Source organism: Microtus pennsylvanicus, chromosome 10, assembly GCF_037038515.1.
Source record: "Microtus pennsylvanicus isolate mMicPen1 chromosome 10, mMicPen1.hap1, whole genome shotgun sequence".
Lineage (NCBI taxonomy): Eukaryota > Metazoa > Chordata > Mammalia > Rodentia > Cricetidae > Microtus > Microtus pennsylvanicus.
This window is the reverse complement of record NC_134588.1, coordinates 64798424-64815697: the sequence shown is the minus strand read 5'-3', so window position 1 is coordinate 64815697 and position 17274 is coordinate 64798424. Positions and strand designations below refer to the sequence as shown.

Below are 17274 nucleotides of genomic sequence, written 5' to 3'. Positions count from 1 at the left end.
TCATGTCACGTGTAAAGCTTTTTCCTCTTGCGCATTGCTTTCTCATTTTATGTGTACTATCAGCAATCATGCCTGTACATATGCATACCATACCTACCCATGAGCATTAAAAACCAGGACCTGCATCTGAGAGAGTGCTTGCTCTCCAAGTCTTTCTGAGTCTTGACTATCTCATGTGATGCAATGGTTCCCAGATCCAGCCGTCTCGTTAGAAATTTCCCTTTTTTACAGTTAAATTTTATTTAACTTTATCTATCTATCTATCTATCTATCTATCTATCTATCTATCTATCTATCAAATTTTCATTACCCATTTATTAGTCGATGCACAAATATCTCTCTGGTATCTTTGGGGTACCTACCCCTGAGTGCCAAAACTGGGTCATGTGGTTCTGGATTTAGGCCTTTGTAGGGGCAGAAGCCGCTACTCTGGTTTCAGTGGTGGGTGCTTAAGTTCACAGGCCTATTAACACTCCTTCACAGCAGCGACTAAGTCTTCCTTTCTCCTCATATTCTCACCAGCATTTGCTGTGCTATGTTTCCTTTTATATCTTTAGAATTATTTATTTTATGTGCATGGATGTTTTGCCTGCAGGTATATTTGTGTACCGTGCCCAGTGTCTGCAGAGGTCAGAAGAGGGCATTGGATGCCCTGGAACTGAAGTTACAGATGGTTGTGAGCCGCCATGTGAGTGCTGGGAACTGAACCTAGATGCTCTACAAGACTAACCGTGTCCTTATGGCTGAACCATTTTTCCATGTCCATCCTTTGTTTTCTTAAGGATCACCATTCTGACTGGTGAGATGGACTCTCAAAATGGTTTTAATTGCATTTTTCTAGTGTCTAAGAATGTTGACTACGTTTTAATATATTTATTGGACTTTTGTGTTTCTTCTTTTGAGAACTGTCGGTTTAGTTCATTAGCCTATCTATTACAACTATAATGCTATGTATTTCATTTAATTGCTCATTTTTCTTCCTATAGTTCTTCTTTGTCTTAGTACTTACAGCTTTATATGTTAATTGTTTCATTGTTTTGCTTTTAATTGTGTCTTACTGGATTTAAAATTTCTGTTGCTTTGCTTATCCTGTTATTTACCCTAGCTAATGAAAATGATTGGCCTTTCATTTTAATGCTTCTGTTTGCTTTTGACTCTGGCATTTGGATGCTTTTCATCCTTTAAGATTTGATGGCCTTTAACTTATTTTCCTAAATAACAACAACAGAAATTTATGCTGGACCTACATTTAGAATTTTGGATCCCTTTTCTGTGCTTTCAAAGCTATCAATGATAATGATGGTGGTGATGATGGTCAAGGCAAGGTTCTTAACAAGGGCAATCGTGTTGCCCAGGTAACATCTGGCAATGTTCACAGACATTTTTTGGGGGTCCATCTTGCAGTAGAGTCCGTGAATGCTGAGAAACACCCCCAAGATGCACAAGCCAACCCTCATAAGCAAAGAAGATTTTAGTCTCAACTTTGTGGTAACCAGATTGGGAGGCTCAAACACAGCCTGACTGTACCCTGCTGTACTGAGAAGCCTCTAACAGTCTGGCTGTTGTAATAAGCAGCCTCTAAAGTACCTGCTGTAATGAACAGCCTGTGACATAGTCTGACTGTTGTAACGAGCAGCCTATAACAATGACTGTTGTTGTAATGAGTAGCCTGTAACAGGTTTGACTGTTGCAATGAGAGTCTCTAATATAGCCTAACTGTTCTTGTAATGAGCATCCTCTAACATAGTCTGGCTGTTGTAATAAGCATCCTGTAGCATAGTCTGACTGTTGTAATGAGCATCCTCTAACACAGTCTGACTGTTGCAGTGAGCAGCCTCTATCACAGTCTGACTGTTGCAGTGAGAAGCCTCTATCACAGTCTGACTGTTGCAGTGAGCATCCTTTAACACAGTCTGACTGCTGTAATGAGCAGCCTCTATCACAGTCTGACTGTTGCAGTGAGCAGCCTCTAACACAGTCTGACTGTTGTAATGAGCATCCTCTAACACAGTCTGACTGTTGTAATGAGCATCCTCTAACACAGTCTGACTGTTATAATGAGCATCCTTTAACACAGTCTGACTGTTGCAGTGAGCAGCCTCTATCACAGTCTGACTGTTGCAGTGAGCAGCCTCTATCACAGTCTGACTGTTGCAGTGAGCATCCTTTAACACAGTCTGACTGTTGCAGTGAGCAGCCTCTAACACAGTCTGACTGTTGCAGTGAGCAGCCTCTAACACAGTCTGACTGCTGTAATGAGCAGCCTCTATCACAGTCTGACTGTTGCAGTGAGCAGCCTCTAACGCAGTCTGACTGTTATAATGAGCAGCCTCTAACACAGTCTGACTGTTGCAGTGAGCAGCCTCTAACACAGTCTGACTGTTGTAATGAGCAGCCTCTAAGGTAGTCCGACTGTTGTAGTAAGCAGCATCACGTTGCTTTTCAGCAATCTAACACATTTTTTAGGTTGATTTTTAACTCTTCAAAACCCCCTTACACATTTTTCTCAGTGGTGGTTCTCCTAGAAGTTCTGAAGTCTGTTTCACATCACTTCTATCTTGTAGCTCTAGATTCTTCAGCTGGTCTACTCACCTTAAGGGGGTTAAGAAAAGGGAGCAGGAAAACTGGTCCACAAGAGTTTGTGGGTGTGCATTTTTTGCCACATTGTTTTTTCACTGGAACTCAATCATTTGAGCCCACTGAACAGTATGAGAGATCGCAAATGTAGTCTAGCCTTTGTGCCAGAAAAAGGTATGCCAACAGAGAACATTAGCAAGGGTAGTATAGCCTGGGGCAGCTGCTGTGAGCTGAATTCTTTGCCCAAGTTCGTGGAGAGATTCATGAGAAGCCCAGAACAGGACTCAGGTCATCCCAGACCACATGCAGCTAAGCACACCTTAGTTAGAAGAATTGGACATAACCAGGCTCCAGCAAGTGGCTCGAATGTAAACATGCTGATGGCCTGAGTTCGATTCCTGGAACCCACATGGTGAAAGGAGAGAGCCGACTCTTACAAATTGTCTTCCACTCACATGCTATGATCTGTGTGCACGTGTGCACGCACACACACACACACACATACACACACACGCTCAATGTGTATATGTGTTTTAAAAAGAATTGAGTCTTTTAGTAAGGTTTTATTTTTATGGAAATGATAACCATAAATTCCACAACTGGAGAATATTTCAGATTTCTAAAGCAGCTAAAGCATCCTTCGTGAAGAGCTGCTGAAACCCTTTTAGGGAACATCAATATGCAGATTGCATCCCACATTTTCATCTAGATCACAAATGAATAGACTGGGAGAGATAAATATCACGGGAGACAGCTATCATGGTACTTTTAAATCACCCTGCTGCACTTAGGCATTGCAGACCATGATTATATATATTTCAAAAAAAAAAAAAGCCTTCAGGAGCCCGGAGGGATGGCTGACCGAGCCAATGAGCCCTGCTGGGATTCTCCATGGTCCGCTCTAGTGGCCTCAACACTATGGAGTGGCAATATGGCTGGATTTCTTTTCCTGAACTGAATAAATGACTGGCAATTTCTAGCCTAGTCAATAATGTAATCACACTCATCTCATATTAGTGGTGGACTTCACGTCGTATGTAATAGTTACAATAAGGTGCTCATCAAAATCTCCCTTTTAAGGTAGGAGCACAGTTAGTTTAATTCTCATGGAACAAGGTGGGAACCAGAACAGAAGCCCTTGCTTCCTTGGGCTGCCCTGATAGACAAAGCCAGTGGATGAGCCATATGAACAGGTGGATGGGCCATGTGAACAGGTGGATGAGCCATGTGGACAGGTGGATGAGCTGTGTAGACAGGTGGATGAGCTGTGTGGACAGGTGGATGAGCTGTGTGGACAGGTGGATGAGCCGTGTGGACAGGTGGATGATCCATGTGGACAGGAGGATAAGCCGTGTGGACAGGTGGATGAGCTGTGTGGACAGGTGGATGAGCCGTGTGGACAGGTGGATGATCCATGTGGACAGGAGGATAAGCCATGTGAACAGGTGGATGAGCCGTGTGGACAGGTGGATGAGCTGTGTGGACAGGTACAGAACCTGCCTTCAGATGAACCCAAAGCTGCCTCTGGATCTGCTCTAGTTGACTTCTCAGGTGGACATATTGTTCTGGACAGTGCTAGCCTCATTGCTGGCCTTTGCTTTGATCACATCACAGAAGAAGACTTCTCTTTTATAAGTTCTCTGTTATGCCATTGAAATTGAAATATTAATATTATTGCTTTTTATTTTTATTATGAAACTAACCCAGCTCTTCTTTCTTGCCTTCTCTCCTACACTTCTCTTTTCGTGTATCATTGGAGTTTCCATGTGCTCACATCAGCTTGTATGATTTACTCTAACACTCGGAAAGATATCTACAGTGAGTTTACTGGGTACTGAGAACTAATGCGTACTGCATTGTGATGGTTTTATAAAAGTTATATTAATACTATCTTACTCAAGGCCAATCACTTGGTTCCCAAGAGCAGCCTCCTCAAGACAATGTTAAACATTTGATGGAAGTTTCCCAACATTATTTGTCTTATCATATCCTGGAATATGTTCCTTGAGAGCTTCAAAGTGAAATTCAGTGTCCCGAGAGGCCCAAGCCCTTTAAGTGAAGACAGTTTGTGCTTCACCTTCATCTTCCATCAGGCCTCCTCCATCCCTCGCCAGAGCTGGAACTAGTTCAAAATGAGGACCAAGGAAAACATGGGCCCCTCTAACTGTAAAGAGGCTTTGTCAGCACTTAAGCTCTGGACCCGTTTGCTACAAATAACAATGACAGTTCAGCTCATCACCATGCTAGCTAACATTTGTGGTGCTTCAAATTCTTTTGATGGAATTAAATTTGTATGGTATGTTTACTGGTGATCATCGACCAACTACAAGGCCCACGGGTATTCACTATGTGCAAAGTCTATTATAAGCACAAGAATGATATCACATTTATTCTTCACAATCCCATTGGCATGCTTTTGTCCTTATTCCCACCTTGTGTATGAGGAAAGTGAAATATAAGAAGACAAAAATCATGCCACCGATAAAGAGAAAAGCAGAATATAAACCCAGGCCTGACTGACTCTTTAGCTAGTAGCCTAAACTCAATTGTGTAGAATTGTGATTCTTGTCAGGTAGGATCCTGGTTTTCCATTGATGCTAAATAACAGTGAAAGGTATATCTGGCCATGCACACCTTCCTTGACAACTGTATCTCACTCTTATTTTTTCCATGAGTCCAATTCTCGTGTGTTCTTAAGTGTGGTTTGGCCCCTTCCCTGCAAAATGGTGTTGGCATGATAAGTTACAACTAATCTTTCAACATATGCAAACTGAGTTTTAGTAAATGGGAGAAACTGAGTAAGCAAGAAAGACATGGTCCCTGCCTTCATGAAGCTGACAAGGTAGAGAGCATAGTCATTAATACTTAATAACTAGTGTGATACTATTCAGGAAGAGGAGAGGGCACCTGGACAGAATTCTGCAGCACGATGCTAACCTTGGTTTCAAGAGGCACAGGGTAGGTTGCATCTCTGTGTAAAAGCCAAATGTACTCTCAAAAGCAAGCAAGATTAGAGAATGCCCGTCTGGGCATCTGGGTAGTCACTTGTCCCTGAGGCTGAGAGGACTGTGGGCTCTGTGGATTGAGAGATGATGTCATCAGGAGCACAGAGAGAACAGAATGTAATGGGAGGTGGTTAGAGTGAGTCTGCTCTGTGGGCCATGGCAGAGTTTAGCAATTTGATCATAAGAAGTGATGCTGAGCCTTTGCAGATCTCCAGGAAGTGGAGATAAGCATGTCATTTGGGTTTTGCCTTGACTGTACAATGAAGAAGGATTTCAGTGGCAGAAAACTGAAAGTTTTGTGTTGGGGCTTTTGTGGCTCTGCTTATCTAAGATTTCATGCATCCTCCCTGTGTCCCTTATCTGTTGTGTCTTTTGTAATTTTGAAAGCACCAACTGGATCATTGTTTGTCCCACATCTATCCACCAGCGAGTGAACTCCTCTGCCTAGAAGGTGTGACCATCTCAGAGGATGCCTGAGTGTCTCTTCCGTAGAGGTGCTCCCCTGCCAAAGCAAGTGTCCCCGTTTGGAAAACTCCCACCACTTCAACCTAATTTTCCTTATCCAATCAAAGCTCATGCATCTTATTCCCAAACAGGAAGCCTTTAGCCTTGTCCTGCCATACCCCCTACCCCAGGTGTCCATATGGTTATATATACATTCCTAGGCCCAAACACATGGCTGTCACCCAAGATGTAGATTTTATATTTAAAGAGGGAGGATGTTGTTTGTCCCGTGTGCAGGGAGATGCTTTCCCATGAGTCATCTGTGTCTGTCCAACAAAAAGGCAGTGGAAAAAAGGTATACAGATTAGGAAAAAAAGAACATGTTTCTCTAGCATAAAGCATTCTTAGTAAACCCCTAAGTAAGCCCCTCTAACCCCTTGGAGATGTGGTGGGGTGGGCCTTTTCTACTCCTTTGGGTCCTTTGGGTTGCTAGTGTTGGTGGTTCCCATGCCAAGGTCCATCTTCCTTCCTAACAGAAAGCTAATTTTGGTCAGGTAGCAATGCTTGCTTAGCACATACCTACTTTTCTACATTCTTATAACCAGAAGAGAGTGGATTTTTGATTAGACTGGATGGAACTTCATGCCCAATACTCAGATGGCCACTAACTCAATGGCTTTCCAACCCTATGCTTTCCCTTTCCCATGTGTGTATTAAGAATCCATGCCGGAGGCTGCAGCAGCCAGTGTAACATTAATGAGAGAGGGAGTCTTCTGTAAGATAGCACTAGAGAAGGGCCTTGGCCCAAGGATACTGGAGGACCCCAGCTCTTTGCCAGAACACTTTCTTCACCGGATATCTTGTTATATGCCAAAGCAAACCAAAACAACCCACCTACCAACAAATCTGCCTGTTTTTAAATCAACGTTGGGCCATTAGGGTGTGTGGTGGTACTCAGCACTTGGAGTCTGAGGCAGGTGGATCACTGTGAGCTTGAGGCCAGCCTGAGACACAGTGTGCAAACTTGTCTCTAGATGGAAAAGGAAAAAAAAATGCCTGTGCCTCAAATTCATGAATTCATCGAATCCGCCTGTTCTACATACAAAAGGCAAAGTTGTTCTGGAAATCTACCGTAGATGTTCAATTGCAGAGATGGCTTGCTTTGTCTCACAGGCTGTTACCCTTGGGAAAAATGACCTTGCTTTCCACTCTGCTTTTTTTCTAGTGTTGCTTTCAGAAGTAACAGCTGGCAAAAAGGGCCTCACCCAGTCCTCATTTGGAGCAGTTGAGAAGGTCATCTACTGGGCTTGGTAGCAGGAGCAAGGAAGGAACTTGAACTCAGAGTTAGTCTTGATTTCAGGGTCTGTTGTCTTCACAAACTCACGCCCTAGATGTCGATCTAATAGGGCCCTTTGAAAACCACTTCAGAAACTGTACGAGAGATAGGGATATCAGGAATTGACTTCAAAATACAGACCTGTATGAAGATGGGTTTTATTAAAGAAGGAAAGCCACTAATACTTTATAAATTGGTACTTGCACACCTTGAGAGACAACCTCCCAAGCAGCTCCCAACATTACTCAAGGAGGCTTTTCTCCAGCCTAGAGGAACAAACCCTGCTTGGGGTTGGGGGGAAACAGCCAGGCAACAGCAGAAGGTTCTTGTCTCTGTAGACATAGGTGTGGGAGTCAGAGAACAGCATGCTTCTAAACATTTGATTAAGCCAATGAGACACAAAGCTAAGTGGCTGTTTAACTTCTTTCTGTGTAAAAGTTGACCAGCCTGGCTCTTCAGTTCTCTTTCATCCTTTTTCCTGAAAAGGGGGAACAAAATCCCACAGGCCACCTCCAATTTGGTCTGACAGCACCCTCTCTGCCACATCCTGTCTTGATACACCAAGTTTCAAACACCCGACAAGATGTCTGGAGTGAGTGATGAAGTACCATATGATGGCTCGTGAAAAAAAAAAAGAGTCACCTCTTAAGAGGCATTGAGTTCTTTGCCAAATTGATGTGAATAATTACTCTTTCCTCTGGGTCTAACACTTGTACTAGTCAGGGTTCTCCAGAGAAACTGAACTAATGGGGTCTTTATAAACAGGCAGGGAAAGAGATTTATTATGAAGAATTGACTCCTGCACTTACGGAGGCTGACAAAGCTGAGAACCGCTGGTGGCCCCAGCTTGCTGAGGGCGAGTGCTAATCCACGGGCCAAAGAGGCTCTGACTCAGGATGTGAGCTTCTGTTGCAGCGCAGAGGAACACAATACAAAATGCCCAAGCAAGGTTGCCATGCAGGAGACCCTTCTCCCTTGCAGGAGGGCTGGTTTTTATGTAGTCTGGACTTCCACTGCCTGCACAGTTTTTCGAAACAGGGTTTCTTAGCAGTCCTGGAACTAGCTCTTGTAGACCAGAATGGCCTTGAACTCACAGAGATCTACCTGCCTCTGCCTCCTGAGTGCTGGGATTTAAGGCCTGAGCCATAATCACCCAGCTTTAAGGTCTTTGTGTGTGTGTGTGTGTGTGTGTGTGTGTGTGTGTGTGTGTGTGTTTCAGCTATTTTGGAATATTTAGGTCCTGCTGTGGTAGCATTGCTAGACTCACCCCTAACAAACCAGGCTGTTGCTGAAACAATAGGTAGCTCTTCACAAAGTGACAGTAAGGCCCCATTGTTGAAGATAATACCCACATAACTCCTTGAACATGGAGAAGCCTCGCTGGTGCCTGTGTCTACATAGAGCCTTCCCCTTTATGTCCTAGCGTCCTTTATATTCTGTAGGCTCAAAAAAAAAAAACCCCAACAACAACAGCACAGCCACAAACCCCTTTGATCTGCAATGTGGTCCTGCTTCCAAATATTCTAGGACAATGATGACACAAAGCTTTTAGGAGTAACCAGCCGTCTTCTAATCTGACTTAAGAATCACTCCATAAGATGGAACCCATACTTGGCACTGCTTGGGTGACCAAGAACCAAAGACTAGTTAACCCAGAGACCTAAGATAAAACCAAACACTACTAGTATTTTTTTTAAAAAAAATGTAGTGATAAAATAATTCCTAATGATATTCTACTTTACTCAGATCCATTCCTTAATCAGTCACCTTTCGAGAAGCTTCCTCCTGCAGGAGATAGAAACAGATACAGAGAGACACAACCAGACATTATGCAGAGAGAGAGAGAGGGGGGGGGGAGACCTATGTTGGAACACATCAAGTCCTACCCCTCAGAGTCCAGGGAAACCTTTAGAAGAGGAGGTGGAAGGAATTCTAAGAATCAGAGGGAATGGAGAACACCAGGAGAAATGAGTCCTCTAAATCTACTGAGCAAAGCTCATATAAACTCGTAGAGGCTGAAGCAGCAAGGACAGGGCCTGCAAGGGTCTTCTCCAGGTCCTCGATATATATATTTATAGCTTTCAGTTTTTATTGTTATGGGACTCATGAATGTATGAATGAAAGGGTCTCTGATTCTTGTGCCTTGTCTTGGAATCTTTTTCTTCTGTTCATTTGCCTTGTGTGATTTCAATATGATGGTTTTTGTTTTATCTTATTTTTATTTTGTTTAAGAAAGAAGAGTGCTATTGAATAGAATGATATTACATTTTTGTTCAGGGACCTTTTTCAATTAACCACACAGAATTGTGCAAAAGAGGGAGAAAGGGGTGCTGACGTAAACAATGTAGGACAGTGTATTGATTAACCCTTCAGCAGACACATAGGCTACTTACTAAATATAACATGGGAGCTGAGAGTTTGCCTTCTCCTCCTGAGTCTCTTGCTGTGAGCATCTGAGAGCTGAGCTCGACCCCAGAATGGACATTCTCCTTCTGCATTGAAAAATACATGGTTAGTGAGTTCACATCAGTATACCAGTGGCTTCATCTGATCCCCAGAGACACAGCTGTCTGCACTGATGCTTGAAATCTTTTATTGGACCTGCTGAGAAGCTGCATCTTATTTTATTCTGTGAAGAACTGAGATAATTTCAAAAAAAAAAAAAACCTCCTTAAACTCCAGTATATAATCTCCTCACTGAAGATGCCCCTGAGCTGTATTTAGCTGGGACTGTGGCTTTCTGGAGAGGAAATACTGGGCTGGGGAGGAGGCACAGAGATACTGCACTTTGATCCTGTAATTCGGCAAATAAACAAAAAGTAATCAAGACAGAAATGTTAAGTCGCGCTGTTTTGCGGAATGTCATGGCTGTAGGCTTGCTCCCTTCACAGGGTAGTCTTAATTCCTCCCACAGGAATTATCAGCATTGCCAAGAAGAGCTGTTCATTGTGTGGCTGGGCGGGGGGGGGGGGGGGGTGTACAAAAGGAGGTCTGTGCTCAAGGCCTGTTATGAGCCTTTGTCTTCCAGGTGTTTAGGGACATTCATTAGGTTGTATCCTTGTACTGAGCTTTGTCTCTAGGGCACTGCTGAATGATACTTTTCAAAGCAACGCATAGGTTAAATAAATTATTTTTAGAGATACAGACAAGTTAGAGAAGGCTTGGCCAAAAATTGGAAGGCTTTCACCGTAGTAGCTGGTATTCTGGCTCTGTCAGGGAGAGGAACATTCTGAGGGATTTCCTTGAACCTAATCGATCATGGGAAGTGAGAGCCTGCCCTGATGGCTCATCTTCGTTATCACCTGTCTGGATCAGAATCATGTAGAAAGCCGGTGAACCGGACCGTAGCTGAGACGCTGAGGGTGTCTCCAGAGCTGTTTTCTAGGGAGGAGGAACCAGCGTGGGTAGGGGAAGTTCTAATCCTGTGGCCCAGGGCCTTGGTGGCATACGTGGGGATAGAAAGTCAGATGAACACTGGCCTTTCTGTTCCTGCTTCCTGTCACACATGATGTGACACATCTTCTCTGCTTGACACATCTCTCCGCCTTGAAGACAGCACCCAGCTCTCTGCAATGCAGATATAAGTTAAGCCTTTCTTTAAACTGTTTCTGCTGGATACTTTATCAGAGAAAGACACAAGTTACTAGCACTCCAACCTGGTAACAGGAATCTGACTCTGGATGAACAAGGCATGCGCAAGAGACTTATGTCTTGAAGGTGTTTTGATGAATACATTTGGGAGAGGCAGGGATGAGTAACAAACATGTAAATAAATGAAGAAGTGTTGAGATAGGATGAGACCCAAAAAGAAAACAGGAGATGAGCAAAGGCATCCTTGAACTGAATTATAAAGATAAGGCCTCTCTGAAGAGAGGACTCTGGAGTGGAGAACCAGGTGGTTTAAAGACCCATGGTACAGAGTACCAGACAGAAGGGAAAGCGTCCCTAATGGGGCCATAGTATGGAAGAAGCACTCAGTACCCACTGCCTGCCAGTGAAGCGCACTGATAGAAGTAGGCTGATGGAGCAGGCTTCAGTTCAACTTTATATCACTTCCTAAAGATTCTCTCCAAGAATTAGTGGGCTGGAGAAATCTGAACAGGAAGAGAATGGAGGAGTTGAGGGAAATGAGAGTGAAGACAAGAGACTTCTGGATTATGTCCCTGAAAGGACATCAGTATGTAAGGTGCATAGTGCACATCCATGTACCTCTTGCAGAACTGTTCACGGTAGTTGCAAAGTAGCACCAGCCTAGATACATATCGACAAATGATAAAGAAAACATGTTAAGTATGCACAGCAGGGTTTTATTCAGCCATAAATAAGAATGAAATTATATCATTTGTAGGAAAAGGGATGTAACCAGAACTGAATGAAAGGTAGGACTCAAGAGACAAATGTCACAGTTTTTCTCCTATGGAGAAGGTAGGGTTTTTGTTGTTGTTGTTGTTGGTGGTGGTGGTGTTGTTTTTTTTTTAACTTGAAAGTAGACAGAGAGGTATATGAAAGAGGAAGGGGACCAGAAGGAAGAAGGGGGACAAAATAGGGTAATGGAGGTGACTATGAACCTAGTATATCATGTAATCATGTATCAATAAAAATATCTAAAAACACAAATTGCCACCTCACTGTGTAGTAAGTGCTCCTCTCAGTGAGAACTCGATCCTGATGTGAAGGCATTAAGGCCCTCCAGCTATTTACAGCTCAATAAGGACAGAGCTAGAGTTCAAAGCTAACATGTTTGGGAATTTCAGTGTGAGAAGGACTATGTTCAAACTATATTTCTGGTATGTCAAGATACTTGCCTACAGAATGCTCCTTTTCAAACTTCCCATGAACCAGCAGAACTGAATGTAGGGTTAAAGGGGCTAAAGACTAACACCCTGCTCCTGACTAGACCTGGTCCCCCCCCAAAAAAATACCCAACCTGATCTTGACTTGATCTCAACACCAGGACTTGAACTCCCTCCAATCCCTGAGCACAGAATCCCACCAATCCCTGAGGTCCCTGAGCACCAAATGTTACCAATTCCTGAGCTTGCCCCACAATCAGATCCTAAAAATCTACCAGTCCCAAGCCATCCTGGAAGGCTCTCTCCTCTCCCAAGAAACCCTATGTAAACTCTGTTCAGTTTGCTACTGTTTCTCACCAGAGGCTGCTACCTTCCTGGACTCTTCCTTCCCAATACATCTCTTGAGTGAAGTTTGTCATTGGCGTGACACTTCACAGGAGCAGAGCCCACCTGCAACAGTTTTTGCCAGAGTAGATTGTTTTGCAACAAAGCTGTAACACTTTTGCTGGGAAAGCTTTTCCCCTAATGGAGCAGAGTTGTTACACTCCAGGGAACCCGAGCAGAGCTGGAACACTTCCCTGGACCCAAGCAAAGCTGTATCTCTTCCCTGGACCCAAGCAGAGCTGTAACACGTCTCTGGAACAGAACAGAGCTGTAACAACTTTACTGGGGAAACTTTCCCCTAGCTGTAACACCTCCCTGGACCTGAGCAGAGCTGTAACACTTTCACTGGGGGAAACTCTCCCCTGTTGGAGCAGAGTCCTTACACTTGCACTGGGGGAAACTTTTCCCTGGAGGAGCATTATAAGCTGCTATACTTATGGTGACTTTGTAGTATTCCTTGGCTTCTGACTGACTGGATCCCTTTCCATCTGAATTGTAATGCTTACAGTGACAGCCCTCAGTTTCTGGAAAATTTCTCTCTCCTTTCACTGATGAATTCTTTGGAAGTGCCGAGAAAGACATGAAAAGGGAGGAGAAGGAGGATAAGGGGAAGAAGAGGAAATATGTAGAAAGTTAGAATAGATTACCTTGATTCATAAATGTTATTCCTGGAATGAAAGCAAGAAAAAGAAAGAAACAGTCAATAGTCAAATAGTAGAGAATTCAAACATCTCCCAACTTAAAGGAGAGGAAACCATCTTTGTTTCCTATCATAATATAATGATTTTGCCAACTCATAAATAAGACTTTGCACATTCACATTTCCCAAATAGAATTAAGGGTTGGATTTTGGAGAGATGAGGGTCAACGAAGGGAGAGAAAGAAAATGAGTGGTGGAGGAGAATACAGCCGGAAAGAGAAGTGCTCTTCATGTTACCATATTTTTGGATCCACTTTTGAGATCAGGATGCTCAACGCATAACGAATGTGAAGCATTGTCAAGAAGTAAATGGCAGAAACCCATTTAAAGGCAGGTGTGTTTGATTCAAGAGCGGATTCAAGTGCTCTCTTTAAAGGTCAGACTCCATCCATCAATTTTCCATTGTACCCTGTAAGAATTCATTTGTCTTCCAGAGTAAAAGTCTGACTTATTCCGATGGATGGGATCCAATTAATGGCACTTAGATAGCTTGCTTAACTTTTGACAAAATTTCTGTATAGGGATATGACAGGTCCTCCCCTCCTCTTTTCCTGTGTGTACTGTTAGGGGTGCTCCATTATTCCATCCGTTTCCATGGAGAGAAGTGACAGCATCATAACTTGTGTGATCTTCCTGTGTCTTCTCCATGTGAAGAGAGGGGTAAAATCCTGAGAGCATTCCCCACTGCATGTCTTTACTTTCCTTCTCAGCCTCTGGCTCTCTCTTTTCCACTCTACCTTGTGTTTGTCTCTTTTTAAAATACATTTATTTTATTTATTCTGTTTGTGTGTTCATTGGTACTGGCATGGTACTCAGATGTCTAAGGACAATTTTTTTTTTTGAGATTGAATCTCTCTTGTTTCCATGTGGGTACCCAGCATAGAACACGGGTTCATGAGACTTGGTGACAAGAGTCTTTACCTGCTGAACCACCTCCTTGACACCTTGTTTTATCCCCCTACCTCACATCTACTTTGCTTATCATAACCTGTGATTTTTACAATACAATTTTAAGTTTTTCTTTTATGAGTCAATTTTAAAACCATGGGCAAATTATTCAGACTTCATGGGTAAATGAAATAAATATTTTTAAAAGATTTGTACTTTCTGAAGCTAGAAGCTCGGTGATTTGTCCAAATATGCAACTAGTCATCTAGTTTTTTTTTATATGGAGATATAACCCTAACTTTATATGTTTGTTGTCAATTTTTAATTTCAGTTAAATAAGTAATAACTTCACAAGTGTAAAAATACTCTTGCTGTGAGAAAACACCAGGACCAAAGCAACTTACAGAAAAATGTGTTTGTTTGGGCTTATGGCTTCAGAAGAATAAGAGTCCATCACCATCATGACAGGGAAACATGGCAGCAGGCAGACCTTGAGCTGGTGACAGCTAAGGGCTCACATCTCAGACAGTAACCAGGAAGCAGAGAGACCGCTGGGAATGGCACAAAGCTTTTGAAACCTCAAAGTCTGCCTCCAGTGACTTATTTCCTCCAGCAGTGCCATACACCTACCAACATAGTCCCATCCACTAAGGACCAAGTATTTTATTAATCACCTGAGCCTCTGGAGGACATGCTCAGTCCAAATACCACAGACTTGGGTCCAATGACTTAATTTCAGTGTAGTAGTTTGGTATGATATATATATACACACACAAAAAGCAGGGGCTTGCATCACATTCCAAGCTGTCCTGGACCTCACTGTGTAACCACACTGACCTTGGCTTTGAACTCTGTCTGGCTTAGCTGCCCCTCTGCTGGGATTCTCAGTACGTGACAGCCTTACTCTGCAGTGTCTGCTCTTTACGCGACCTTTCTGAGCTTTTGTGAAGGAAAATTTCCCTCATTTGAATTCATAGCAATAAGAAATAGCAACCTTGTTTGGATGCTTACCCTTCACCTGATACCGTATGCATCTTACAAATTTTGCCACTTTCTATTCTCACATCATCCCCATTAGTTAGATTTTGGCACTTTTGCCAGATGAAGAAATAGAAATTCAGAAAGGTTAATGGCTTACTCAGGGTTGTGCCCAGTTGATTTAATGCCAGAGGCTAGATTTGAACCCTAGTCTGCATGACTTAAGAACCTGCACCTCTAGACTCCGAAAGAGGTTAAATTAGAATCTTGGGGATTGAGGAGTAGGTGTCTTTGAAGTGTTCCAGTTGGGCTGAAGGAATGTTCTCGAACTATAGTAATTATCATGAGACATGATTAAAGTTATAGCTGCTTCCCGAGGCTATGGCCTTCCAAACGTGTGAAAATTTCCTTTCCGTTAATTTTGCTAAAATTATCTTAGAGAAGGCAGTTTTACGAAGAGTTTTAACTCCCTAAATTTGGATCTGGAAGCCTCTGTAAGGGTAGAGGAGTTACACTTTAATCCCTCAAGGGCATAAAAGCAAACAGGAGAAAGAGCGGATTTGCTGCAACCTGAGAAAAGGAGAGAAAGATAAAAACCTCATGTGAGAGACATTCGGAAGAGGAATGGAAAATAGATGATTCCAGAGCACCTGATGTGTCAGTCTCTCAGGAGCTCCCTGCAGGCCACAGCCAGACTCTCTATAGATTCATGGTGTGGTGGCCACGGTGGGCAGCCTCAAGCAGTAAGTACAAACTAGGGGAATCTGGCAGAAAGCATCCCAGTGGCGACACACTATAAATCCAAGAGAAAAATGTTCCTTCTCATATGTTAAGGGTGAAATTGCCCTACAAGATCTCTATTTCATTTGGTGTGGCTCATTCCCTTCACTGAGCACCCTGGATAGAGTCCTTATGAAGACCCAACAATGAGAGTAGCCTAGAAATGTTGTCTCAGAGGCAAGTCCATTTGATCCCCCTTTTTGATGTCTATTGACCATGGTCAAAAATTCCAAGAAAAAAAAGAAGACAGGAAGTGGAAAGAGAACAAAAGAGAGGAGAAAAGCACCCATTTCTAGATTTTTGTAGTGAGAGGCAATGAGAGGCCTCATGGACCAGTCTTACTCACAAGGTAAGATTGGGTTTCATTGCTCATTCATTGCTTTTGTAGTGAAATTGATGGGATATTTTAAACGTTTTATTTTTGTGTGTGCTTGGAGGGGCACGTATGTGAGTACATGTGAAGGCCAGACATGTAAGTGCACTTGTGTGTTTCAGACATGTGGAGGTCACAGTCAGTTTCTGGGACTGGTCCCAAGCAGCATCCACCTCTCCTTTTCTTTTTCTTTTTTCCCTTCCCTTCCTCCTTTTCTTCCCTTGTTCCTTTGTTTTGTTTTGTTTTTGCTTTGTTTTGGTGGGATACTCATACTACTACTTTTCAGGAGGCAGAAAACTCTCCAACAAAGCCAGACTGGTTGGCTAGCAAATTTCAAGGATCTTCATGTCTCTGTTCATCCCACACACCCCAGTTCTAGGATTATAAACAGGCTACTACCACACTTGGGTTTTTTATATGTGTTCTGTGAATTTGACATGTGTCTGCATGCTTATCAGGCAAGCACCTTACGAATGGGATTATCTTCCTAGTTCAGTTTTTTATTAAGGAAGCTTAGCTTCCTGTTCTGATGCATTGTGTTCTAGGACTCCCAGGTTCAATGCCTCTGGCATTAGGGAGCCAGTCTTCTGAGAGGAGAACTGGCTAAGTGAAGTGAATTCATCTGAAGCCACCAGGCTCAGCACCAGTGTGAGCCCTCTTCTGTCTTAGGGATTCTGTTGCTGTGATAAAACACCATGGCCAAAATCAGCTTATGTAGACAGAGGCTGTTCATTCGTTTCCCAGCTGCCCAGACCCAAAATACTCACACAGAAACTATAATAATTACAATACCGTTTGGACAATAGCTTAAACATATTTCTAGCTAGCCCTTACATCTTAAAATAACCCATTTCTATCATTCTGTGTAACTCCACAAGGCTGTGGCTTACTGGGTAAAGTTCCAGCATCTGTCTCTTTCGGCAGTTACATGGTGTCTCCCTGACTCTGCCTACTCTCTCTCTATATATTCTGCCCTGTCATAGGCCCAAGCAGCTTCTTTATTCACCAATAGCAAT

At 43.0% G+C, this 17274-nt stretch overlaps 1 protein-coding gene and 1 pseudogene across 2 annotated transcripts in view; one reads left to right on the top strand and one right to left on the bottom strand.

Moving 5' to 3' along the window:
* The window catches only part of LOC142858140 (large ribosomal subunit protein uL30 pseudogene), a 114904-nt pseudogene extending 113507 nt beyond the window's left edge, over positions 1-1397 (bottom strand).
* Fhit (fragile histidine triad diadenosine triphosphatase) overlaps positions 1-17274 on the top strand; it is a 1412380-nt gene that overhangs the window by 359124 nt on the left and 1035982 nt on the right. The gene's annotated exons all lie outside the window — the stretch shown is intronic.